Here is a 25028-nt window from a genome sequence, read left to right as displayed (position 1 = left end):
ATTCACAAAAGAGGAAACCTAAATGGCCAAAAATATGAAAAGAAGTTCAACCTCACTGGCCATGTGAGACATGCAAATGAGAAGAGCCTGTGCCACACCATTTCACGTCCACCAGACAGGCCAAGAGTGAGAGTCTGTCCACGTGGGGAGAGGGGCGGGGTGCTGAGTGTGTGACATGGCTAAAACCTTCATACACCATTGGTAGAGATATAAGTGTCTCCAGCTACATTGGCGAAGTGTTGACAACCTCTAATAAACTCAAAGGTGCCCGTTTCTGTGCTACAGTGATCCAGTCACTCAGCATATAATTCTGAAAACTTAGACCTTCATTAATTGTCCATCTACAGCTGTCCAGAGATAGACACATCGTGATCTGTTCATACAGTGGAATGATCTGCTGGGAGTGAAAATAAACCAAGCCAATAAGCTTGAACACAGATATTATCCAGAAAAAAAAAAAAAAAAAACAGCGTCAAGTTATAGAATAGGTACAGGGTGATACAAAAATTTTTGGTTTTTTTTTTTTAACACTCAAAACTGTCCATGTATATATTTTTAGGGATATAGTCAGGTCCAAAAAGTATTAAAACGTGTGCAGGAAACCAAGGACACCAAATTTAGAACAGTGGATAACCTCTGGGAGGGGAGGGTTGGGAAGGCGATCAGAAAGAGACCCACAGGGGATTGAATTCTATCTGTGAGGATTTCTTAGGAAAAAGAAGAATATCTCAAGCAGAGGTGGCAAAGTGTGAAGAGTTGACAGAGCTGGGTGGCCAGTCCATAGCTGGTCCATCTGATCCTTCTCCTTCTCAAGCCTGAAACTTTTTCTCTATTTTCTGTATGTTTAGGATATTTGGTGGCTTATTTTTTTAGTAATCGCTACACCCAACATTGGGCTCACCGTCACAACCCTAAGATCATCGCACACTCTCCCAAGAAAGCCGGCCAGGCGCCTCTGAAATATTTGGCAATTTTAAAGATGGGGGAGGTGAGGAGACCAGGAGACTGTAGAGCAGAGGAGGTTTGGTAATAACACTACCTGTCACCGGTGCAGGGCCATCACAGCTACAATGTCCTAACACATCTGGCAAGAAGGTTTGCCAGAGTTGGGGAGCTGGGCACGGCAGGCTTCAGATCCATTTACAGGGGAGAGAATGGAGGCTTGGGGAAGTGATTTCTCCAGGGTCACATACCCTAGGGAGGGAGGACGGGTCCCTTCCCCTCCGCTGTGTCTTAGCGCCTGCCCATCACCGGAGACTCTCAAAGGCCAGAACCTCCAGAGCAGATCACGGGCCTTACAGTAATTCAGCCTTCTTCGGTGCACTGCACTGTTCTAGTTTTTTCTTCCGATTAGGGACAGCTTGGAAAATACAGAAAAGCACAAGGAAGAACACGAACGTCACCTGTGGTTTTCATTGTCTTTTAAATTTTCTTTAAGGTTTATTTATTTTTGAGAGACAGAGCACAAGCAGGGGAGTGGCAGAGAGAGAGAGAGAGAGAGAGGGAGACACAGAATCCGAAGCAGGCTCCAGGCTCTGAGCTGTCAGCAGAGAGTCTGAGGTGGGGCTCGAACCCATGAACTGTGAGATCATGACCTGAGTCAAGATCAAGAGTCAGATGCTTAACCCACTGAGCCACCCTTTGTCTTTTAAAGTCAGTTTCACTGAGGAGTGCCTGGGTGGCTCAGTGAGCATCCGACTCTTAATCTTGGCTCAGGTCAGGATCTCACAGTTTGTGAGTTTGAGCCCCGCCTCAGGCTCTGTGCTGGCAGTGAGGAAACTGCTAGGGATTCTCTCTCTCTCTCTCTCTCTTTCTCTCTCTCTCTCTCTCCCCCCCCCTTTCTCTGCCCCTCCCCTGCTCTCTCTCTCTCTCTCTCTCTCAAAATAAACTTAAAAAAAAAAGCTTCATTGAGGTATATGTAATTCCTACACAGTAAAATCACCTACTTGAAAAGCACAGCACTGATGCTAGATAAGCTGCGGGTATATGAATGTGCTTGAACAAAGAAGAAATGCATTTCACAAATATGAGTAATTATTATTGTAATACAATTTTTAGAAATAACTATAGTAAAGTTACTTTCACCTTGAAGCCAGGTGACCAGCTAGGTGGGTCTGTGTTTCATTGCCTGAACTTGGGGGTCAGTTTATAATGTCCCCGGCATGAGGTGCCGGAGAGTTTCCAAATTATAGTAGAAGGCGTGACTGTTAACACCATTTAAAAATTAAAGACAACGGCAACAACATTTGGCGGGGTCAGACCGTGACCTATTGAAGAACCATGGTCTTGGTTAGCTGCCAGGCCATAAACGCCTTTACCTGTGGCTTTTGTCAGGAAATGAGAGAAGGCAAGAGCCTGTCCCCCTCTTGGAGTTCAGGAGGGTAGAAGAGCGACTACACGGAGACACAGGGGATCCTCCTGGCCCTCCCCCCAGACTTGCTGCGGAACCGTAGGTGGGGCCCTCTTCTCTCCTCCAAAATGCGGGCTCCCCATCTGTTAAAGTGGTGCTTTACTCACATTTGAAGATTCAGCAGCCTTTTAGGGAAACGTGCTGCAGGCGGGCACTGCGTGAGAGAGAGAGGAGGTGGGCAGCAGAGAGAGAGAGAGAGGCACCGTGAAGATGAGTAAGACAGCCTCGGGGCTCAAAAAATGTCTGGTCCAGAGCTGGCAGGTGGGATTGGAGGGACAGACTCCTCGATCGACAGGTGACTGCGATGGTGGGTTAATGCACCAGGTGTGATGGCCCTGAGCAAATATCGAGGGTCTCTAAGTTCCTTCTGACAACTGTTATTTCATTCTATGAACTTAACGTAAGCTTGGTTTTTCCCTCTCTGGGTAACTTTGAATAATCCGGGCTTCCCACTTACTCACTGGTTAAACCCTAACATTTAGAACAAGTGAGTAGTTCCCAATCTTTCTCCACAAAGGCTTTTCTATAAAGATTTGACCACCAAACGCTGCATGTATTATATTTTGTCTTCTCTTTCATATGAATTAGGTCCACATTATTACATTCAATCAGAACTTTGATTGATATGATACAAGTAGTGTGGTTATAAAAGAAAGAGTTGATGGATAGACAGACAGACAGACAGACAGAATTCAAGCCCAAAGCAAGGGCACTGGCATTTAGTCCATCTATGCCATTTTATAGCAGATACTTCCAGAAAGGATTAAAGACATCTTTCAAGTTATCCACACATTAAAATACAGAGGAGCCTTTCATGCTAGTGAATTCCAGTGTTTACCAGGCATCTCTTCTGGATCAAGCAGTCCATGAATCAATCAATCAACGTGGGTAACCAAGTGTCCAGCCCCAAAAGAGAGGGGAAATGGACAAGCACTGGACCCAGGAGCCATCAGAGGAGAGCAAAAAAGAAGACAGTGGATGTAGAATGTGGCCACGTGTATGATTCACCTGGTAATGGTAGAACTGAGACTTGAACCCAGCTGGGTCTGGTGTATTCAAAAGCCACCGGTCCTCTCATGGCCCCACCCTGCCTCCTTTGCTTCATGATAGAATGATCACGATAATCACCGACGTGGAAGGAGCCCATGCCACACGCCAGGCTCTGCCCTGGGCTTCGCACGAGCTATTATCATTCCATTTCACTCATGAGGAAACTTGGCAGAGGTAAGCCGCGAACCCAGGTAGTCTGGCTCCAGAGCCTTTAACCCCCGTGCCCTTTGTCCCCTGTGAATTGGGGACAAATTGGGTCTTGTAGGGGCTTGTGCAGCTTCAGATACCCTAGATACATCATACAATGGTATTTCACCTTGCAATAATACATTAGATGTGAATAGAATTTTGTACTTCACCCAGGGTAACCTCACACCTCTCACTCCATCCCCACAGCAAGTATACAAGACGAGCAAGGCAGGGATTATGATTCCCCCGTTTTGCAGATAATGAAACGGAGGTTAAGGAGGTTAAGTGACATGTCCAAGGTCATGCAGCTAGAACATGTTAGATACCAGACTCGGGAGGCAGGGCGTCACAACAACCAGAGGAGACTTTCCAAGTCAAGTTGCCCACTCCTCGTTTTCAGGTGGGGAAACCAGTGCCTGGAGAGCAAGCTTGCTCAAGGTCGTCCAGGAAAGATTTGTTCAAGGTCAAGTGGTAAATCAGCAGCCGAGCCATCATGTGATCAAGGCTTCTGCCTCCTTGCCCAGAGATTTACGTCATGTTGCTTTTGTCGGATCTCCAACAGTCCTCTTGAGTTTTTCGACTGCCAGACTTTGTTTAAAAACCCTTCTGGTTGAGTGTTCTGTGATACGTGACATTCTCATGAATTTCAGAGGGTGGGGGAACATCTAAGTGACCTTTCAGCTTGGAGAGCCTGTGATTCTGCCACCAGAATTCTACAGCAATTCCAAGATAATCCTCACTCTTTTGGTGCTCTCAGAAGAAAATCTCAAGTCTGGTCTCTCTCTGGGGTCTGTCCTGCTCCCTGATCTTTGGGTCTGGAGTGGGGCAGTAGTTCCAAGGAGTTTAGCTAGGACCGCTCAGATCTGTGTCTTGCAGCAGTTTCTTCCAAGATTACAATTCAAGGTCCCATTCGCCTCCTGCCAGGGAAGAGAGGAAACATCTGGGCCAGCGTCGCATGGAGGCAGCTCCCCAGCTTGCGTGGGAGACACCCTGGGTAGGAGGCTGTGAACTCAGAGCTCTTCATTCCAGATGTGGCTCTGAGCTTTAGTGTCTGGATCTCACCTGTGAGGCTTGGACAGACACAGGGTGTGTATGGTGGCTGGGTTGGGGTGGTTGGAAGAGAAGCTCGAGAGGGAGTCCAGAGCAGTGTGTACCCAGGAAGGAAGAGCATATGGGACTGATCAGGGATACCCCACTGGGGTGACCCTTCTGTGATGGCTAATTTTCTGCATCCATTTGGCTGGGCCCTAGTGCCCAGGTGGTTGATCAAACACTGATCTAGCCATGGCAGGGAAGGTATCCAGTAGATGTGGTTAACATCTACAATAAGTTCATTTAAATAAAGATTACCTCTTGTAGTGTGGGTGGGCCTTATCCAATCAGTTGAAGGCCTTAAGAGCAAAAACTGGGGTTTCCTGGGGAAGAAGAAATGCCTTCTCAAGACTGTAGCACCGACTCCTGCTTGTTTCCAGCCCTGCCTTGTGGATTTTAGACTTGGCAGTCCCACAGCCATGATAGCCAGTTTCCTAAAATAAAGGGATCTCTGAATGAATTAATGAATTAATGAATTAATGACATTGTATATATTTCTCCAGTTGGTTCTGTTTTGCTGGAGAACTTCTTCACACCTCGAGAACAGATCTTACCCTTTTAGCCCTCTGTCTGCATACCCCAGGCCATCCCTCCTTACGCAGACCAGACCCCCGGGTTTCACTTCAGTCTCCTTGTCCACCCTCGTGACCACAAAAGGTCCAGAAGGATCCAGGTGGGAATGGGATTGTAGAAGAGCAAGCTTGGCAGCAGTTGGAAGAGCCGAGATGTCTGGAACCGTGTGGGGAGACAGACCAGGTCGTGCCTGGCTTTTCAGGATGCAAGCAGCAGCCTGGACAAATGGATCTGTCTGCTAGGATATTTTTCAGGCGTTGGCAAGAGAGGCTCTGCCAACGTTTTCCCAGCCTGTCCCAGTATTCGAAAATGGTTTTCCTAGGAAGAATCTCCTTGATCAGTGCCCACAGCACCATGGGAAGGTGGCTATTTCCTGCCGGCTCTGTAAACGGGCTGGGGACCTATGATTTTGTAGTAGTCGGGATTCTTGGTTACAAGTAACCAGGACTGTCTGTGGCCATCTTCAGCAGGGAAGGACTTAAGGGAAGACTGTGAGGGCAGTCAAGGGAACCACAGGAACCCCAGCCAATGGAATACTGCAGGCACAGTCTGATCCAGGGGCCTCGACTGAGACTGAATTTTACCAGCAAGGATCCACTCACCACTCACTCAGGAGTCAGCCTATGGAATGAGTACCTGATTGGCTGAGGTTGTATTTCACACATGCCTATTCACTATCCAGGTAGGAGGAGACGCTGGGGAAGAATCTGGCTTCACTATGCTTTTACGGTAATGGTGGCCATGGGAAATGGATGCTGGTTTTTTCCTTCTTCACAATGGGGAATTCCCCCCAAAGGAAAGCAGGGTTCTAGGTGGGGGGTAGATATTGGACAGATTACAAGTAACGGCTAAACCTTTGGAGCCGTTGTCCTTCTTAAGCCACTAACAGTTAGATGGTGTTGCTTAAAAAGCAGCCAAGTGGACAGAACTTAGATGTGAACTTGGACGTCCTGAGATCAAGTTCTATCACTTACTGGCATCCTGATTCTGGGCAAGTTATCTCACCTCTAAGAGCCTCGATTTCCTCCTCTGAAAAGTGGGGAGAATGACAGCACAGGCAGCTCACAAAATTGCAGGTGAAAACACTTTGTATTTTGAGCCCTAGAGGGTGCTGGTGTTGGGAGTGTCCATGCCCGAGGCATCTTTTCATCCTGGTGCCCAGTTCACAGCCTGGCACCTAGTAAATGCCCAGTAAATGTTTGTCGAGTGAATGGATAAACAAGCAAGCAAGGGATTTTTATGGTCGTCCTAACTTGACCATCAGCTTTGCAGAAAAAAAAGGACGGACGTTGTTGGACTCTGATGTGGGTTTCGTGAGCTGAAGCTTCACAAATGAGATTATGTATATATATATTTTAAACAACCCCTTTGACATTTTCATTTTAATATGTGAAACTCGGCTACTTGTCTCAGGGAAGGTTTATAGGAAAAAAAGCTTCCAGCTGGCTTTGGGGCAGCCCATAAAAATATACTGAAAACTGACCGGTTAGAGATGAGGGGCTGTCGGGGGATAGAGATCAGTGACACCATAAAACCTGGTGAGGCCCACAGCATTTCGACAATTAGCTCTCTGGGCAAGAGGCTGCATTCTTCATTCCTTCCTGGTTCCTAGTCAAAGGATGGGGCCCAGAATCTCTTAAAGAGAAAACACAGCTTTCAAATAACAAACACGTCTTTGACCCAGGCAGGCTGTGATTCAAAGGGTTTCAAAGGGCGTGGGGGAGGGAAGGGTTTTCAAGAGCTTTAACTGCCCCGGCCGATCAGAATGCCCCCAGCTCTCCCTCCCTGCCAGAGTTCCAAACGCTACCCCTGTCTCCACTCGTCTGACCTCCTCCAGGAAGCCCTCCTTGGTAACTCCAGCAAATCATGGGTTTGTTCAGCCCTCTGACTCTTTGACTTAAAACGCTCCAGAGGTGCCTCCTAGTGTCAGGGTCAAGTTCAACCGCCTTGTGATTTGGCCCCTTCCCGCCTCTGTGGCCTCTTATGCTCCCCACCCCCAGCTTTGATCCAGCAGTGCCAGACAACCTTCAGCTCCACCTTCTCCCCCCTCCTCTTGGGCCTCAGCATCTTGGACTGTACCCTTGCTTTGGCTGGGAGTTTCCTCCTCCTTCTTTATGTGGCTGGGTGGTATTTACTCCCAAACTTAGCCCAGGCCTCTCCTCCAGAGGACAGGGGGAGACAGTTTGAGTCTCCCAGGCCAGGTTAAGTGTTCCTGCAAGGGCTCCCCAGGGTACTCACCGCACTTTCTCTACATTCAATACCGGCTCTGGCTCAGAGAAAGTGCTCAGTTTTGCAGTCCTGTGCCTCACACCCGGCAGCACATACTGAGATCACCTCGGGAGCCTTGAAACGCAGACAACTGCGTTCTCGAGCCCACAAGCTCAGATTTAATTGGTCGGGGGAGGGGGGGGAGGGCTGGGCCTGGGGTTGGGGAGCATGGGTTGAAAACTTCCCCAGGTGGTTCTTATGTGTGGCCAAGGTTGAACAGCACTGTGATTTATAGTGCTTGACTTAGGACTTCCCCAGCAGCTCAGAGGAGCTGTACTCAGGGCACCTCTCACAGAGCATGACCTTGAACTCACAGCTCCATTGTACTTGCCACAGGTCGTGTTGAAAGAAGCACTATTCATGCTCCTACCTGGAGCAGCGGTGCTCAGTAGCTATACAAGCCCTGCCCTGCTGCACCCCCCTCCCAACCCTCCAGGCCTATTAGGAGGGACCACCTGCATCACAATACTTGGGAGAAGGATGCCTGTCTGAGCCCCACCCTGGATCCAAGGAGCCCCTCTGGGACCCCGCAATGTGAACAGGTTACTGGATGATTCTGATGCACGCCCGAGTGCTACAGCTCGGGGCTTCGAGCTCCCCAGGACTTGCAAAATCAGGCAAGGAAGTTAACAACATAAAGCGTCTTCAGGGAACCACGGGAAGGGATTGGAAAACTACTTAGCCCTAGCCAATCCTTGTTCTTTGGGAATGTGGGCCCCATGTTGTCATTCTCCACCCCCCCCATTCTTTTTTAATAGACCTCCCAAATCTGGATTTTTCTGTGAAATCTAACAGTTTAAAGTTGACAAGTGATTCAATCACGTTTTAAAAGTTTTTATTTAATTTCCAGTGAACACGTAGCATTAGTTTCGGGTATACAATATTCAGCGTTTCTATACACTTCTATCCATCACCTAGTGCTCATCACAAGTGCCCTTCTTAATCCCCATCACCTGTTTCACCCATCCCCACCCCCCCCACCCCCCCCTGGGAAGCATCAGTTCTCCATAGTTAAGAGTCTGTTTCCGGAGCACCTGGGTGGCTCCGTCGGTTGAGCGTCCGACTTTGGCTCAGGTCGTGATCTTGCTGTTCGTGGGTTCGAGCCCCGTGTCAGGTTCTGTGCTGACAGCCTGGAGCCTGCCTTGGATGCTGTGTCTCCCTCTCTCTGCACTCCCCCACCCCGACTCATGCTCTCTCTCTCCCTCTCTCTCTGTCAAAAATGAACGTTAAAAAAAACAAAAGAGTCTGTTTCCTAGTTTGTCTCTCCCCTTGCTCATTTGTTTTGTTTCTTAAATTTCACATATGGGTGAAATCGTATGATATCTGTCTTTCTCTGACAAATACACTTAGCATAATACACTGTAGCTCCAACCACATCATTGCAAATGGCAAGATTCCAATTCCTTTTGATGACTCAGTAATAGTCCATGGTGTATGTTTTTTTTAAAATTTTTTTTTAACATTTATTTATTTTTGAGACAGAGAGAGACAGAGCATGAATGGGGGAGGGTCAGAGAGAGGGAGACACAGAATCTGAAATAGGCTTCAGGCTCTGAGCTGTCAGCACAGAGCCCGACGCGGGGCTCAAACTCACGGACCGTGAGATCATGACCTGAGCCGAAGTCGGCCGCTTAACCGACTGAGCCACCCAGGCGCCCCTCCATGGTGTATGTTTTTTATCCATTCGTCAGTCGTGGACATTTGGGCTGCTTCCGTAACTTGGCTATCGTTTCTTTTTTTAATGTTTTTTAAACATTATTGTTATTTTTTTATGTTTATTTTTTAATATTTATTTTTGAGAGAGAGGGAGAGAGAGAGAGACAGAGCACAAGTGGAGGAGGGGCAGAGACAGAGAGAGAGAGAGAGGGAGACACAGACTCCGAAGCAGGCTCCAGGCTCTGAGCTGTCAGCACAGAGCCGGACGTGGGGGTCGAACTCATGAACATGAGATCATGACCTGGGCTGAAGTCAGATGCTCAACCGACTGAGCCCCCGGGTGCCCCTGTGATTTGCCTATTGTTGATAACGCTGGTATGAACATCAGGATTCATGTACCCCCTTGTAATCCAATCAATTTAAATATCCTTCTCAGGCCAAACAAAGCTCACCCGAGGACTGCATTTAGCCAGTTGACTGCAAGTTTGCTGTAAATGTTTCCTACAAACACTGCAGATGGATTAAGCCGGGGTGAGGCATGCTTGCCCTGTGCTGTCATCCTCTCCCTGCTGCAGAAAGGCTGCAGGACTTGGGCCAGCATGGAGGGCCTACGGGAAAGGTCCCCTGACACCTGTGTTGTATGTGCAGCGTTGTGGACATCGCTCCCTATGTTTGATGATGCTCTGTCTCTTCTGCGAACGCACCGGGAAAAGGCCTCTCTGGTCCTGGGACCTACGTGAGTCATGTTTCTCCTCTTGCAACTGGTTCATGGATCCCGAACGGCGTGGGATCTGGTTTTGGCTGCTGGAAAGCTCAGAGGACAACCTGTAGCCTGTCTCTGTACCACGTAGGACCTCAAGGCCTGTACTTTGGATCGCTGTTTCATTCCTGGGCTCTTCTGACCTTTTCAACTTCTGTTTTCCATTTGTCACTCGTCCCGTGACCACACCTTTAAAATTTTAGTCTCTCAAATACAGAAGTTCTGTTATGTGTTTTCTGGAACAAGGCATGCTATAAATAAATAAGCCCATACAAAGTAGCAAGTGCTCAAAAAAAGGTTTGTTGAGTAAGTGACTGCTTAAATGATTCATCTTGCAGAACCACCCAGAGCCTTGCACAGCAGGTGTTCAGGAAACGAGGGCAGGATGCTAGGGTGGAAAGCGGCAGTTTAGAGATGGAGAGACAACAGGTCTGTCATTTCCCAGCCACTAGGACCTTACACAAATTATTTAACCTCTCTTAGCCTTCATTTTCCCACCTGTAAAATGGGGATAATCTCAGCACTCACTTTATTCATCAGAGCTGTTGGAGAATTGAGTGGGATTATGTATGTAAAGTGCCTGGTACATAGCAGGCACTTGATAAATAGCGGCTGTGACTATTAATAAGAGCTCCCTCATATATGATGTCATTCTTTCATAGCCTAATTAATAAGGTGCAGCATGAGTGAGAATAGACTCTTGCTCTGCTCAAGCCCTCTAGAATCTGACAAAGAAGCCACATGTACACGCTGGGGAATAAAATGGAAATGAGTTCTGGGAAGGTCTCCAGTTCCTCAGCTCTCTGTCCCAAGTCTCTGCTTACCACGCCCAGGGCCCCTGTGGTTACAGCAGTGATGGCAGGTCGCTTCCTGTTGGGGGTGGGGGTGGGGGTGGGGGTGGAGGGTGGGGTGGGGGAGGCGGGCATCACTCTCCAGCGTGCTCAGGTGCTGAAGACCCTGTCCTGCCCCGTGCATAACTCAGCTCCCCAGCCCGAGTCCTGAACACCCCTTTTCTGGAAGCTTCTGGCAGTTTTCCCCAAGCTTTCCAGCTCCTTCCCTGGCCCTGAGCGGCCCCTTTCCTAGTGATCACTTAGGAGCAAATTCATCATGAAGGGTCATTTGCCCTCATTGCTTGATGGCCGCACCCCCACTGTAGGAAATTTGTGTCCTGTTGGTGTTCGGGGGAGCACTTCCCAAGGACTGAACGGAGCATAGGGAGGGCAGTCCTCTGGGGACGGAACATCAGGTGGACAGTCAGGAACGTAGCCCTGTAGTATCGTGATGGGTTAGGTAAATTCATCACAGATCTTCGCCGCGGGAAGTGGCATTATGGGGAACGTAAGGTCTGCCTAAATGCCAAAAATTGATCCAGAGGGGGCATCGTTGTGGAGGGCAGAGGTTCCCAAAGTGTGGTCCCGGCACCAAAAGCATCAGCATCAACTGGGAATGTGTGATAAATGCAAATCACCCAACCCCACCCCAGAACTACTGAGTCACAAAACCTGGGTGTGGGCCCAGCACTCTGTGTTCTAATAAGCCCTCAGGGTGATTTGGATGCACGTGCCGTTTGTAGACCAGTGGAGTAGAGCCTGGGTTCTAGCTCCCAGCCTGAACTCCCTCATCTGTAAAGAAGGCCGGTGCTTCTACAGTAGGAGTCTGTCAGGGAAATGAGACTGATGTGGGAATCGGGCCTCACCCGGTGGGTGCCGAGCAATCCCCTCACCTGGTCAAGCGTCAAGCCAACCTTGGAGTGTTGATTGCCACCTGGTGCTGCTCTGGGACGGGCGCCGTCAGTCACAGACCCTAAGACAAGGACTTCAGCAGGGAGGAGAAAAGAAGACAAAGTTACCAGAAACCTGATTGGAAGGGTTGGTTGGGCCCCTAAATGCCAACCTTAGGATTTTTATTTGAAATGTTTGGTTTTTTTCTGCAACAGAAAAACAGGATCCTTGGGATTCCTGAGGCCCCTGGGGCCGCCTTGCCCCGGTCCTTCTAGACCACGTTGCAGTCCCGGGCAAGTCCCTGGTGGGGCTGCTGGAAGGGCACCTGCTGGCACCCAGCGTCCCCCCCTACACAGGTTAGCTCGCTCCCTCCGGTCAGGCCCTCCCTTCGCCCCCCTGGGCGGCGCTCCGGCAGGGGGTGGGTAAGGCAGGGCAGGAGGCCCCCGGAGGCCTGGAGAGGCCCTGGCTGCCCCGGGAGGGCCTGGGGCGGTCCGGGAACCGGCTCCTGGGAGAGCAGAACCGCGTGCTTGGAATGCAAGCGTCGCTCAACGCATTCCTTCTGGCTGCCGGTGCTGGGCGGCGCTGGGCCCGGCCCGAGCGGACTGAAGGGAGGAAGCCGACTCCGGCGATCGATCGGCCGGGCGCTGCACGGGTCGCCCCTGCCCCGTCCTCCTGCAAGAAAGCACGTTTATTTGTGCTCCTGTGTTGTCTGTCTCCCCAGCCACCCCGGGCGCGGGGCTGTTGACCACTGATTCCCGGGACTAGCACGGTGCCAGGAACGTAGATGTTAGGAGGATTTGATGAGTCAACACTTCACAGACAATGTATTGGGAGAAGGCTTTAGGAATTTTCCCCCTTAAACCCAGCCCACAGTCCCCCAGAGCGCTCAGTTCCCTCCCACCTCCCATTCCCAGGGGAAGCTTCCCTGTGTCAGGATCTCAGAGTGTGATCCCAGGGAATGGCCCCGGGGTTGGATATTCAGCTCCGCCCTTGATGACAGCTGGGCTCAGGGCCGCTAGTAGGACTTGTCCAAAGTCACGCAGCTAGCAAGGAGCTCTCCCCCTCCTTCCCCCACTCCATCGGGATCTGAAGCCAGGTTAAAGGACCCAGGTCCAGTGCTCTTTCTGTCTGAGCTCCACAAGGAGACAGGCCCTGCTGAAACTTTACCCTGGCATCCTGGGGGTTTTTCTCACTTGGATTCCAGAGTTGCTGAAACTCATAAAGGAATTGACTCCTTAAGAAAACAAAACAGGGGCGCCTGGGTGGCTCAGTCTGTTAAGCGTCTGACTTTGGCTCAGGTCATGATCTCACGGTGGGTGAGTTCGAGCCCTGCCTAGGGCTCTGTGCTGACAGCCTGGAGCCTGCTTTGGATTCTGTCTCTCTCTCTCTGTTCTTTCTCTGCCTGTTCTCTGTCTTTCAAAAAAAAGAAGGGGCACCTGGGTGGCTCAGTCGGTTGAGCGTCCGACTTCAGCTCAGGTCACGATCTCGTGGTCCGTGAGTTCGAGCCCCGCGTCGGGCTCTGGGCTGATGGCTCAGAGCCTGGAGCCTGCTTCCGATTCTGTGTCACCCTCTCTCTCTGCTCCTCCCCCGTTCATGCTCTGTCTCTCTCTCTATCTCAAAAATAAATAAACGTTAAAAAAAAAATTAAGAAAAGAAAAAGAAAAGAAAGAAAGAAAGAAAACAAAGCATAGCAACCTCCAGCAAGATTTTCAATAAAATCTTTTTTTTGTTTTCAGCTTTATTGATGTATAGTCGACACATAGAATTGTGGGAGGTTTTTGAGCTCTCAAATTTAAGGAAGTCCGATGGCCTTAAACAGGGTCTGTGATTTTCCTGTTGTGTTTCTGCTCCAGCTAGAGGAGCATGATCACGTGATTAACAAGCTCTTTGGTAACGCCCTGAAAGCCCTCCAGTTAAAATTAGGAACCTAATAGGGACGTCTGTTACCATTGTTATTCAACATTGATCTGCAAGTGTAAGCCACCCCAGTAAGATGTGAAGCAAGAAGGTGAGGGGGAGAAAAAGACACTATTACTGCTTAAGGACTCTGAAATTGGAGTTGATATCGACAATTTTATCTGATTCTTGTAGCACCTCAGCAAGGGGGGCAGTGCTTACTTGTATCTCGGTATTATTTTCGTAGTCTACGTGCAAGGGAAGCAAGGGAATTAAACTTCGTAGATCATAAATCACTCGCTTATGTTTATCCACCCAATGGTCCTGTGGCTCCAGAGTGCTACTGCTGTTGGAAAGGAGGCAAAATGAAGCTGAGTTAAAGAGGATCTGCTTGTGCCCCTTGGAAACCAAGAGAATTCACTGAAAAAGCTACTAGGATTAATAAGAGATTCAGTGAAGCGACTGGATAGGAAAGGTGATCACAGTCCTGTTATATCTGTACCATCTATGTACCAACAAAACCACTAGAAAATAGAATTTTTATTAAGAAGATCTCAGTCGTAAAATACCAATGACAAAACTGAACAAGAAATCTGAAATATCTACAAGAAGAAACGACAAATTCTTATTGAGAAACACACAAAGAAATAAAGGGAGGTTCTGTCATACGATGGTCTTGGATGGGAAGACTGGATATTGTACAGATGTCAGCTTCCCTCGAGTTACATTGCAAGTTTAATGAGAGTCCAACAAGAAATCTTTGAAATATTTAGTAACGTTTGTTGTATCTGGAAGAATAAAAAATCAAAATATGTTGAAAAATAAGTCATTAAAATTTCTTTTTAATGTTTATTTTAGAGAGAGAGAGAGAGAGGGAGGGAACAAGTGAGGGAGGGACAGAGAGAGAGAGGGAGACACAGAATCTGAAACAGGCTCCAGGCTCTGAGCTGTCAGCACAGAGCCCAAGGCGGGGCTTGAACTCACGAGCCTTGAGATCAAGACCTGAGTCGAAGTCGAATGCCTAACCGACTGAGCCACCCAGGCACCCCAAGAGTCATTTTTTAAGAAGAGTAATTCGATGTGTGAAGGAAAATAACAGCTGTCCTGGAACATTTTAGAACATACTAAAGCTATAAAAATCAAAACAGAGTGGAAAGGATGTAACAAATGGCAAAAAAAAAAAAAAAAAAAAAAGATAAAAAAAACACAACCAGCTCACAAACAGTCCTTATCACCTAGAGGCTTCAGTATATGATAAAGATAGCAGCACAAATCACCAGGTAAAGAATGGTTCCATAGGAAGGCTAGTACGATTGGCCAGCCATCCAGAAAAAAGTCAGAGCCTTGCCTCTCACTATATATAAAATAAATTTCTGATGGAGGAAAGAGTTTAAAAAAATGAGTCCATCCAAAGGGCTAGTATCCAAAATCTATAAAGAGCTCACCAAACTCCACACCCGAAAAACAAATAACCCAGTGAAGAAATGGGCAGAAAACATGAATAGACACTTCTCTAAAGAAGACATCCGGATGGCCAACAGGCACATGAAAAGATGCTCAACGTCGCTCCTTATCAGGGAAATACAAATCAAAACCACACTCAGATATCACTCATGCCAGTCCGAGTTGCCAAAATGAATATATCAGGAGACTACAGATGCTGGAGAGGATGTGGAGAAACGGGAACCCTCTTGCACTGTTGGTGGGAATGCAAATTGGTGCAGCCGCTCTGGAAAGCAGTGTGGAGGTTCCTCAGAAAATTAAAAATAGACCTACCCTATGACCCAGCAATAGCACTGCTAGGAATTTACCCAAGGGATACAGGAGTGCTGATGCATAGAGGCACTTTTACCCCAATGTTTATAGCAGCACTCTCAACAATAGCCAAATTATGGAAAGAGCCTAAATGTCCATCAACTGATGAATGGATAAAGAAATTGTGGTTTATATACACAATGGAATACTACGTGGCAATGAGAAAGAATGAAATATGGCCTTTTGTAGCAACGTGGATGGAACTGGAGAGTGTGATGCTAAGTGAAATAAGCCATACAGAGAAAGACAGACACCATATGTTTTCACTCTTATGTGGATCCTGAGAAACTTGACAGAAACCCATGGGGGAGGGGAAGGAAAAAAAAAAAAGAGGTTAGAGTGGGAGAGAGCCAAAGCATAAGAGACTCTTAAAAACTGAGAACAAACTGAGGGTTGATGGGGGGTGGGAGGGAGGGGAGGGTGGGTAATGGGTATTGAGGAGGGCACCTTTTGGGATGAGCACTGGGTGTTGTATGGAAACCAATTTGACAATAAATTTCATATATTGAAAAAAAAATAAAATAAAAAAATAAAAAAATGAGTCCATCAAAATTAAAAGAGAATCAAAATGACTCTTTTTCTACATTGGTTTTACATTTTACCCTTTTGTTTGGAAGTTGCAGAAATAGTCCAGAATCCTCAGGTACCCCATCACCTAGCTCTCCCCAGCGACAGCTTCTTATGTAACTATGGGACATTTTCAAAACCAGGAAATTGAAATTGGTACAATGCTATTAACAAACCACAGAACTTACTTGGATGAGGACATATTACACAATATGAAATACAATTCCATTTAATTTTTTTTAACGTTTATTTATTTTGAGAGAGATAGTGCGAGTGGGGGAGAGGGGCAGAGGGAGAAAAAAGACAGAGAGAGAGAGAGAGAGAGAGAGAGAGAGAGAGAGAGAGAATTTTAAGTAGGCTCCAAGCTCAGCTTGGAGGGCTCAATCCCACGACCCTGGGATCATGACCTGAGCTGAAATCAAGAGTCAGATGCTCAACCAACTGAGCCACCCAGTTGCTCCTAGATTTTTTTCTTTTTAATATTTTTTAAAGTTTATTCTTTTATTTTGAGAGAGAGAGCCAGTGGCGTAGGGGCAGAGAGAAAGGGGAGAGACAACCCTAAGCAATCTCTGCAGTGTCAGCGCGGAGCCCGATGTGGGGCTCGAACCCATGAGCCGTGAGGTCATGACCTGAGCTGAAATCAAGAGTTGGGCACTTCACTAACTGAGCCGCCCAAGTGCCCCTATATTTTTTTTAATGGTATAGAAAACTGTCAATAGGAAATAGGAAATGCAAGGTAAAGAATGATGTACACATATCCCAATATTGATGATTGTGTGTGTGTCTGGTTCATCCATATCTGTACCTATACCCCATATCTATGTCTGGAAGGAAATATACCACCATGTTAACAGTGGTCATCTCTGAGTAGTCGGATGCTTTTCTGTATTTTCCCTTCCCTTTTAAAAGTAATGAGCCACTGTCACTTTTATAGTATTATTTTTCAATGGCTTTATTGAAGTATCATTTATTCGCCATAAAATATACCCTACCTTTATATTATTTTTAAATTACTATATAATCTGTCCACTTAAAAACAAATGTGTACTTAGAAAATAGAACGTGATTTAAAACTAAAAACGAGTCTAGACGGTATCAGTTAGGATTCCACCAAAGAAACAAAAATAATACACCAGTATGTATGTGTGTGTGTATATATATATGTATATATATATAATGTATATATATATATATATACACCACCGACTTGTACACTTTAAAGGGGTGAATTGTATGGCATGTGAATTATATCTCAATGAAGCCATTACCAAAAAAATTCCTGGCTCTGCCCCTCACAATAGCTGGAAGAGGGACATCCCCTGCCTCTGCGTCAGTTTCCTTCTCTTCAATGGCGATAGTGACAGCGGAGACCTCATGAGCTTGTTGTGTATCAATGGGGAGAATTAACTGTTTCACACAGTGCTGGATACACCTGGAGCCCTTGGTAAATACTAACAACATGGAACATTCTCTAGGGCTGGGCACCAGCATCGGGCACCGTGCTAGGCAGGTTCCTGCCTGAGGTCAGCACTCTTCCAAGTGCTAATGTGTGCAGACTGGGCAGGGGAGGAGACGAGGCCCAGAGCAGGCCAACCCAGAGCTCTCTCTAAGGGATGGGGCAGGGACTGGAAGCCAGGTATTCGTGATGCTGGAGTCTGGGTTCTGAGCCATCAGGCACTCTGGTTTTCATGTAGCTTTGCCTTTATGTTTGCATGGATTTTTTTTTTTACTACTCGGACCCACTTTATTCTAGAAGATGTTGCCTGCACAGCCTGAAGCTAAGTTTCAGCCACCCCCACCTCCTTCCAAATTGCTTCTGGCCTTTTCTCTTGCTTAGGATACTTTCCAAGGTATAAAATGCCCCCAGAGAAAGGCTGCATGAGACCTGGCAAGCGGCCCGCGTTGGGTCCCCAGGGTCAGGCCTTTGGGAGGAAAGGCTCAGACTCTGCTCAGCCCCCTCCTCCCTTGTAGAGACCTCCTGGCCTGGGCCTCGACATGGAAAACGCGCATGGAAACTTTACTTGCCCTGGGATGTTGAGAGGCTTGCTTACCAGCCCTGAGAGGCTCCAAACGTGGAGCCCGGCCCCCGGGGACCCCCGCTGGCAGGGAAATGGTGGCCTGGGGCTGGCCCACACCCAGCAAGCTTGAGAGCCAGCGGCGCTGAGGCTGCTAAAAATAAAAGTCAAGTCTCGCAGGGACGTGGGCCGGGCCGTAAGCGGGACTCGCCCCAGGGGGAGGGGCGTGGGAGAGGAGGGTCTTGATCTGACCCCCACCTGCAGGGTGGGTGGGGGGCTGATTCTTCTCCCCACCACCAGTCCCCCGCCCCATCCCCAACTATAGCACAGGGGGTGGGGCCCTGTCTGCCCAGCCCAGCTCGAGGCAGTGAGAAAAGTCCACCTCGAGAGCGCTGACCCATGGGAATGCAGTGCGAGCTGCGTGTGTAATTCTGAATTTTCCAATATCGACATTTAAAGAAAGAAGCGGGAGAAATTAATTTTCATCATATAGTTAATCTAATATATTGAAATGCGGGTCATTTCAACGTGTCATCAATATAAAAATTGTCATGAAATAAATTCTCCTCTTTGCAGTGAATCTTGGAAATGCGTGCATTTTACATTTATTTTTGAGACACAGAGAGAGACAGAGCATGAACGGGGGAGGGTCAGAGAGAGGGAGACTCAGAATCCCAAGCAGGCTCCAGGCTCTGAGCTGTCAGCGCAGAGCCGATGCAGGGCTCGAACCCACAGACGGTGAGATCACAACCTGAGCTGAAGTCGGACGCTCAACCGACTGAGCCACCCAGGCGCCCCAAAGTGTGTGTATTAGACGTACAGTTCATCTCAATTTGGAGTGACCACATTTCAAGTGCGGCCTTAGTTCTGAGTTGCCGCGGTAACACATTATCACAATCTCAGTGGCTCAAAACAGCATAAATGTATCATCTTAGGATTCTGAATGCTGCAAGTCTTGAAATGAGTCTTATGGGGGCTTTTAAAATCAAGGTGTTGGGGCGCCTGGGTGGCTCAGTCGGTTAAGCGTCCGACTTCGGCTCAGGTCATGATCTCACAGTTCGCGGGTTCAAGCCCCGCATCGGGCTCTGTGCTGACAGCTCAGAGCCTGGAGCCTGTTTCATATTCTGTGTCTCCCTCTTTCTCTGACCCTCCCCTGTTCATGCTCTCTCTCTGTCTCAAAAATAAATAAATGTTAAAAAAAAATAATAAAATCAAGGTGTTGGCAGAGCTGGGTTCTCGCTGGAGACTCCGGGGGAGAATTCCTTCCTTATCTTTTCCAGCTTCTGGGGGCCACCTGCATGCCGTCCATGTGTCCCTTCCTCCGCCTCCAAAGGGCATCATCACAACCCCTGCTTCTGTGGGCACATCTTCTCCCCCCATGCTTTGGTTGTCTGTCGCTTTGCCTTCCCTGACTCTGATCCCCTGGCCTCCCACCTATGAGGATTCTTGTGATCATATTGGGTCCACCCAGATGATCCATAACCTCCCTGTCCCGAGATCCTTAATCACATCTGCAAAGTCCCTTTGCCATGGAAGGCAGCGTAGGCACCCTTTCGGGGATTAGGATGTGGAGGTCAGCCTGCCACACGTATCGGTGACTACCGGGCTGGATGGCACAGCTCTAGGGAATCGAGGTGGAAAGTCTGGTCAGATCTCCTAGCTTCACAGTGCAGCCCAACCACTAACACGCTGTGGGGCCTTGGGTGAGTCACTTCATGTCCCTGCTTGACTCTACTTGCCTCGTGCATAAGATGGGGCTGCTAATGCCCACGCCTGAGAAAATGCAACAAGCTCCCGGGCATATAAGTGCTTGTTCAACTGCAAGAGGGGTGGCAATACACCGGCAGGCTGGAGCCCGGGGCTGCCCCGTGCCGGGACACCTGACTGCTTGGAGGGTCCTCAGAGGCCATCGGTACAGCGGCCTCGTTTTACACATGGGAAAACCGAGGCCCAGAGCCGGAAGAGGCTTGCAAAAGGTTCCTAGTGATGTGGCAGCTGAGCCAGGGAGGAGGCCCAGTGGGAACCCTTCCCATCCATGTCACATTGCCCAACCGCTATGAGTCTCAGTTGCCTCACCTGTAAAAGGCAACTCGTAACAGGCTCTGGTGAAGGTCAAAGGATGTCCAGGTTTATCCAGGGTGTCCAGGTTTGAACGTGCTCTGGGGACAGAGGGTTGTGTGAAGGAAGGTCTCGATGACATCTGGGCACAGCGTTGAGTATCTCTCCAGGGCAAAGGTGGCTGTGCCCTCTGCCTCCCTGGCTTGCAGGCCTCTGGATACTTCGGAGGACCTCAAGGGACCTGCTGAGCATCCTCACAAGCTCTTCCTGTCTTTCTGTCTATTCTCCTCTCCCCCTTCTAGAACCAAGTCTGGGGAGCAGCAGGAAGCTGGCTTTCTCCTTGTTGACAAGGGGCCTGTAGCTCTTTCCTGGCAGGTGACCTCCCCAAGGCTCGGCTCTCACCTAGCTCTGCTCCTGTGTGGGCTGTGGATTGGTTGGGAGCAGGGGACCAGCTAAGTGCTCTTTGAGGCCTGGGGCTCTTGTTCTAGCTCTCCCGCTGGCTCGCCCTGCTGGCCTGGGCACCTGCCCTGGCCTCTCCGTGCCCAGCTGAACAGTGGGAGGCTGGGGTTTAGACCAGAGGTGCTTGCATTCTGGGGCACCCTCCACTGTCTTTCTGGAGGCCAACAGATAGCCTATTCCGGAGCCAAACTCTCCCCTGCACCAGTGGGCGGGGCCGGCCAGCTGGCAGGAGCCAGGGAGAAAGGCAGGAGTGGAGCAGGAACCCCGAGGTGGCTGTGGTCTGTGTCAGGTTCCCCCTCCAGACCAATGTTCCAGCTCCATCTTGAACCTTGGACGGGGCGGGGCTGTCCTTCCAGCTGCAGGGAGACCCCTGGGCCAGAAGGAGGTGTGGGCATGGGTGGTAACGCTCTGAAAACAGCCGGCAGCAGTTCAGAAAGGAATGCTCCAGTATTAACAACCTAATCCGCTCTTTAGCCAGGTTCCATGCCTGTGGGAGAAAGAGGTGCGTGTTCTTCCTTGGGATCCTGGCGATGTAAGAGTTGGCAGAAACGGCACGGTGCTGAGCATGCTGGATATCCATCTGTGTTGTCCCCCGAGTGCCAGACCCTGTGCTGCGTCCGGTGGCCCCCCCTGGGGAGACCCCTAGAGAGAGACGGTGGCCCTGCCCTCCTCAGGTTCAAGGGTCATTTTGTAGGCAGGGTCACCGAGGCCCACAGAGGGGAAGGGGCTGGTCTAAACTCATTCACTGATTTGGAGGCAGAGGCAGGAAGAGGGAAGAGGGTGTTATGGCTTTGACTGATGGATCCTCGGGGGGCTGGAGGCCGAGGGTTAAGACTATAATGAGGATTGTAGTAGTAATATGAGGGGCAGGCCATGTGCTCACCACGTCCTTGCCATACGTTGGCCTGCTTCATCCCACAACGCCCCTATGAGGTAGAAGTTTAGTATCACCATTTCACACATGGGGAAACTGAGGCACGGGGAGGTTCAATAACATGCCCAAGGACACGCGGCTACTAAATGACAGAGGCGTGGCTTGAACTGGACTGTTGGACTCCAACACATGGATCCCAGACCAAATGCAAGTGTAAGGCTTGGGGAGACAGTCTTCAGTGACCTGCACCGCTTGACCCATCTCAGAGGGAATCCAGCTCGTGTACTGTGGCGAGGCCATGACTGGCGGCCCCGTGAGGGCAGACAGGGCCAGAGCCTTAGGTCCTCCTCGAGGAGCAGGGGCCAGGACTGAGAAAAGATATCACCGGAGATTCCCATGGGAAGAGGGCCTCTCTCCGTCAGACTCTTTGCGCTCAGAATCCAACATGGTCAGTGCTGGAGGCCTGTAACTCTCGCCAACCACCTGTCCACTGTGCAGAGAGGGAAAATGAGCTCAGGGACGGCAGGTGACTGGCCCAAGATCCCACAGCAAGAGTATAGAGTCCTGAGTAGGCTGAACACGGGACATTGTGACGGTCTTGGGGGTTCAGAGTGTCCTCATTACCCCGCCCACCTGGCCCCCTATAGCCATATGTGGGAGGACAGTAGCAGCAGAGGGGAGCTTTCTCACCCACCGTCCCAAATGCTTCCATTCCACTGCTGGCCCTGGGATTTCCCGACAGGTGGGGCCGTGCTTGGGGGTGGGCTGGGGGGTAGAAATCTGTTGTTTCCAGAAAGAGAATCTTTAGTATCCATACCAACAAGCTACTGGGTGCAGGGAGAAGGGCCGGGCGTTGTGGCAAAAGACCCCGGTCCCAGGCAGGCTCTGCCCCTTGGCAGCTGGGTGCTCCCGGGTGAGTCACTTTTCTCCTCTGAGCTCATTGTTTTCATCGGTACACAGAGAACAGAGGCTGCACTTCTCCCCGAGTGGAGCCTACCGCCCCAGAGCGAGGGGAGAGGGTCGGGACGGTGGGCAGGGAGGGACGATGGCTCAGCTGACCTCCAGGAGAGAAATCTCAGGCCGCCACCGGAGCCCCCAACCCGCTGAGTGCTCTGGGTCTCCCTGCCTGGACGGTGGTCATGTAACAGCTATGACAACACCAGCACCGTGCTCCCCAGCTTTTCTGAGGAAGAAAACGCTGTGAGATGGGCGGGGATTGAGGAAAGGACCCGAAAAGGAAGAGTGGGGCATCCTTCCCCTTGGCCCAGCTGAGTGTGATACCCCCTTCCGGAATGGTCCCCCAAAGTCTGGGCCACTTGAATGTGCTTTGTTTAACAAACACACATGTCCCAGATACTGAGGTGGCACATGAGATCCAGCTCCTGGCAAAGGGTCACTGGCACGCCAGTGCTCCCCTGACTTCATCCTTCTTCCTCATGGCCTGCATCATTCCATCCTTGTGGTGCTCTGGGCATGGGCATCTCCCCTGGAGAAGAAGGGATGGAAGCTGGCCCAGAAGACTGCTGGACAAACTTCTCATTTGTTTGACCATCCCCCAAAGCACTGGAGAGGATGCCACAGTGGGTAAAACCTCTGGTTGTGGGGGCAGAAACCTGCCTATCAGCTGTGTGTCCTTGGGGAACTTGCCTGGCCTCTCTGAACTTGTACCTTCATCTATAGAGTGAAGGAAATGATAACCTTCCTCCCAAGCCAGTTATCAATATTAAGTGTGGTCCTTGCAAGTAAAGCCAAGTAAAGTAGGTGCTCAATAAATAAGCTATCATCATTTTGTTACGGCTGTTTAAAAAATCAACTTGTGGTCTGCCCAGAACGAAAACCGGATCTCTCCCTTCTGTGTCATTTCCGTGACATTATGTGGATCAAGTCACTGGACTGTAGGGTTTGGACCTGTCATAGACTGATCTGGATCCAAGTCCTGGCTCCTGGCCCTTGTGTAACCTTGAGTGAATGATTTTTACTCCCCAGAGCTTGCGTTTCCTCCTCCATGAAACGGGAGAAAATCACCACACTTCCTCGTGGGCTTTTACGCAAGGTTCCTGAAGTGACGCACGCAAGCCCTCGGCACAGAGTCTGCTGTTCGGTGAGGCACCCACGGCTGTTTGGGATCCTTGTTTCTGTTTTCATCAGACTGGGACTCCACCGTGTACAAAGCTAGTGGTTTCTGCGACCCTGGCACCCTGGCCACAACACTGGGACATTAGAATTTTCAGCCTCGTGGCACAAGTGAAAACTGAGGCTTCGTCAGTGTCTGCTCTCGAGCTCAGCAGGGAGGCAGGGTCAATAGGGGAGAGCACGTCCTGTTTGCTCTGTTGGAGTTCAGAGGACAGATCCCAGAAGGCAGAGGACAGATCCCTGTCCCCTGGCCCAGGCTGTGGGTGTGGTGTCCCGCCCACCAGCTTCTGGACTTGTTGTCTCTTCCAGATCCACAAAGCCAATCCTGTCCTGGGACTTCCCCCGGAGCCCCGCTGGCACACCATGCAAGAGAGAGAAGAGTCCAGACCTTCAGTTGGGGGCTCACCCCTCAGAAGTGCAACCTCATGTGGGTCACTGCGCTTCTCTGTGCCTCCGTTTCTCCATCGGAGTGGGAATCCCATCAAAAGGGTGCATCCCTATTCCACCACTTACCTGGAGTGGCCTTGAGAAAGTTACTTCCCTTTTCTTAATTTCTGTGCCTTTGCCTATAAAAAGAGGCTAATGGTAAAATGTTACAGTGGGATGTCAATGAAAACAGGAGGGCATAAAGCTGTCATTGCTATGATTTTCGCTGCATAATTAAAAGTCTACGTGTGTCTGCATCCACTGTTTCAAAAAAGACAAAGAAAATGTACTAAAACGTCCCTAGTCCCTCTGGATGCTGGGCTCATGGGTGACTTTTACTTCCTTCTATATATTACTTTTGTAGTTGTTTTTTTTTTCTAGTTTTTCTACAATGAGTGCGTGTCTCTTCCAGTAAGAAATGAGCAGTTAAAGGCCTAAAAAATAGCTGTCCCTACTATTCAGGGTTGTTGGCGGACCACAGTGAGGAGACGGCTGGTGAGCCCCCAGCTGTGGGCAAATGCTCTCGGTGCTGACCGTGCTCACCCTCTCTTCCTAGGAGCGGTCGGGGTTGGCATCAGGGTCGGGGTGTGCCCACAGGGCTGGCCCCTGTGGCTGGCAGCGGAGGGACCCATTGCCTCTTGAGGCCTCCCATGAGGATGTGACCTCATCGGGGCAGAAGACACAGACTTCAGCCAAAGGGAAGCTTGAAGAGGAAGGAAAATAACATGAAACCAAAGACGCGACTCCTAATTCCAGCTGCCTCCTCCACTTCCCCGTTCCCACTTGACCTTGCACAAGGCACCTGGCTTCTTTGGTCTCGGCTTCCCAATCTTTAAGATGGGGTGACATGGTGCCCGCCTCACGGGGTAGCTGTGGGGACCCAAGAAACAGTGGCTTTGCCTCCACCTTGCCTTCCTTCCCCTGGAATCACCTGAGGAGAGGTGAGGTGACAAGTGAGGTGACAGGGCACTAATCTCAGGGCTTTGCTGGAAAACACATGGGTGAATGTTTTATCTTAATTTTTAATTTTTTTTTTTTTTTTTTTTTTTTTTTGAAAGAGAGAGAG

The 25028-nt window shown here is 49.6% G+C and overlaps 2 long non-coding RNA genes across 2 annotated transcripts; both read right to left on the bottom strand.

Annotated features, from left to right (window-relative positions):
• Window positions 1-2942: 2942 nt before the first annotated feature.
• Window positions 2943-7925, bottom strand: LOC131491418 (uncharacterized). The gene is made up of 2 exons (XR_009251440.1): window positions 7553-7925; window positions 2943-5175 (listed from the first exon to the last, which is right to left on the bottom strand). It is a non-coding gene; the product is annotated as an uncharacterized LOC131491418 (long non-coding RNA).
• Window positions 7926-9368: 1443 nt separating this feature from the next.
• LOC131491417 (uncharacterized) lies at window positions 9369-12704 on the bottom strand. Its single transcript, XR_009251439.1, has 2 exons — window positions 11722-12704; window positions 9369-10386 (listed from the first exon to the last, which is right to left on the bottom strand). It is a non-coding gene; the product is annotated as an uncharacterized LOC131491417 (long non-coding RNA).
• Between the last annotated feature and the right edge of the window lie 12324 nt (window positions 12705-25028).

The sequence above is a fragment of the Neofelis nebulosa genome, chromosome 12 (assembly GCF_028018385.1).
Source record: "Neofelis nebulosa isolate mNeoNeb1 chromosome 12, mNeoNeb1.pri, whole genome shotgun sequence".
Classification (NCBI taxonomy): Eukaryota; Metazoa; Chordata; class Mammalia; order Carnivora; family Felidae; genus Neofelis; species Neofelis nebulosa.
Note: the sequence above shows the minus strand (reverse complement) of the source record. Positions and strands in the feature narration are given on the sequence as shown.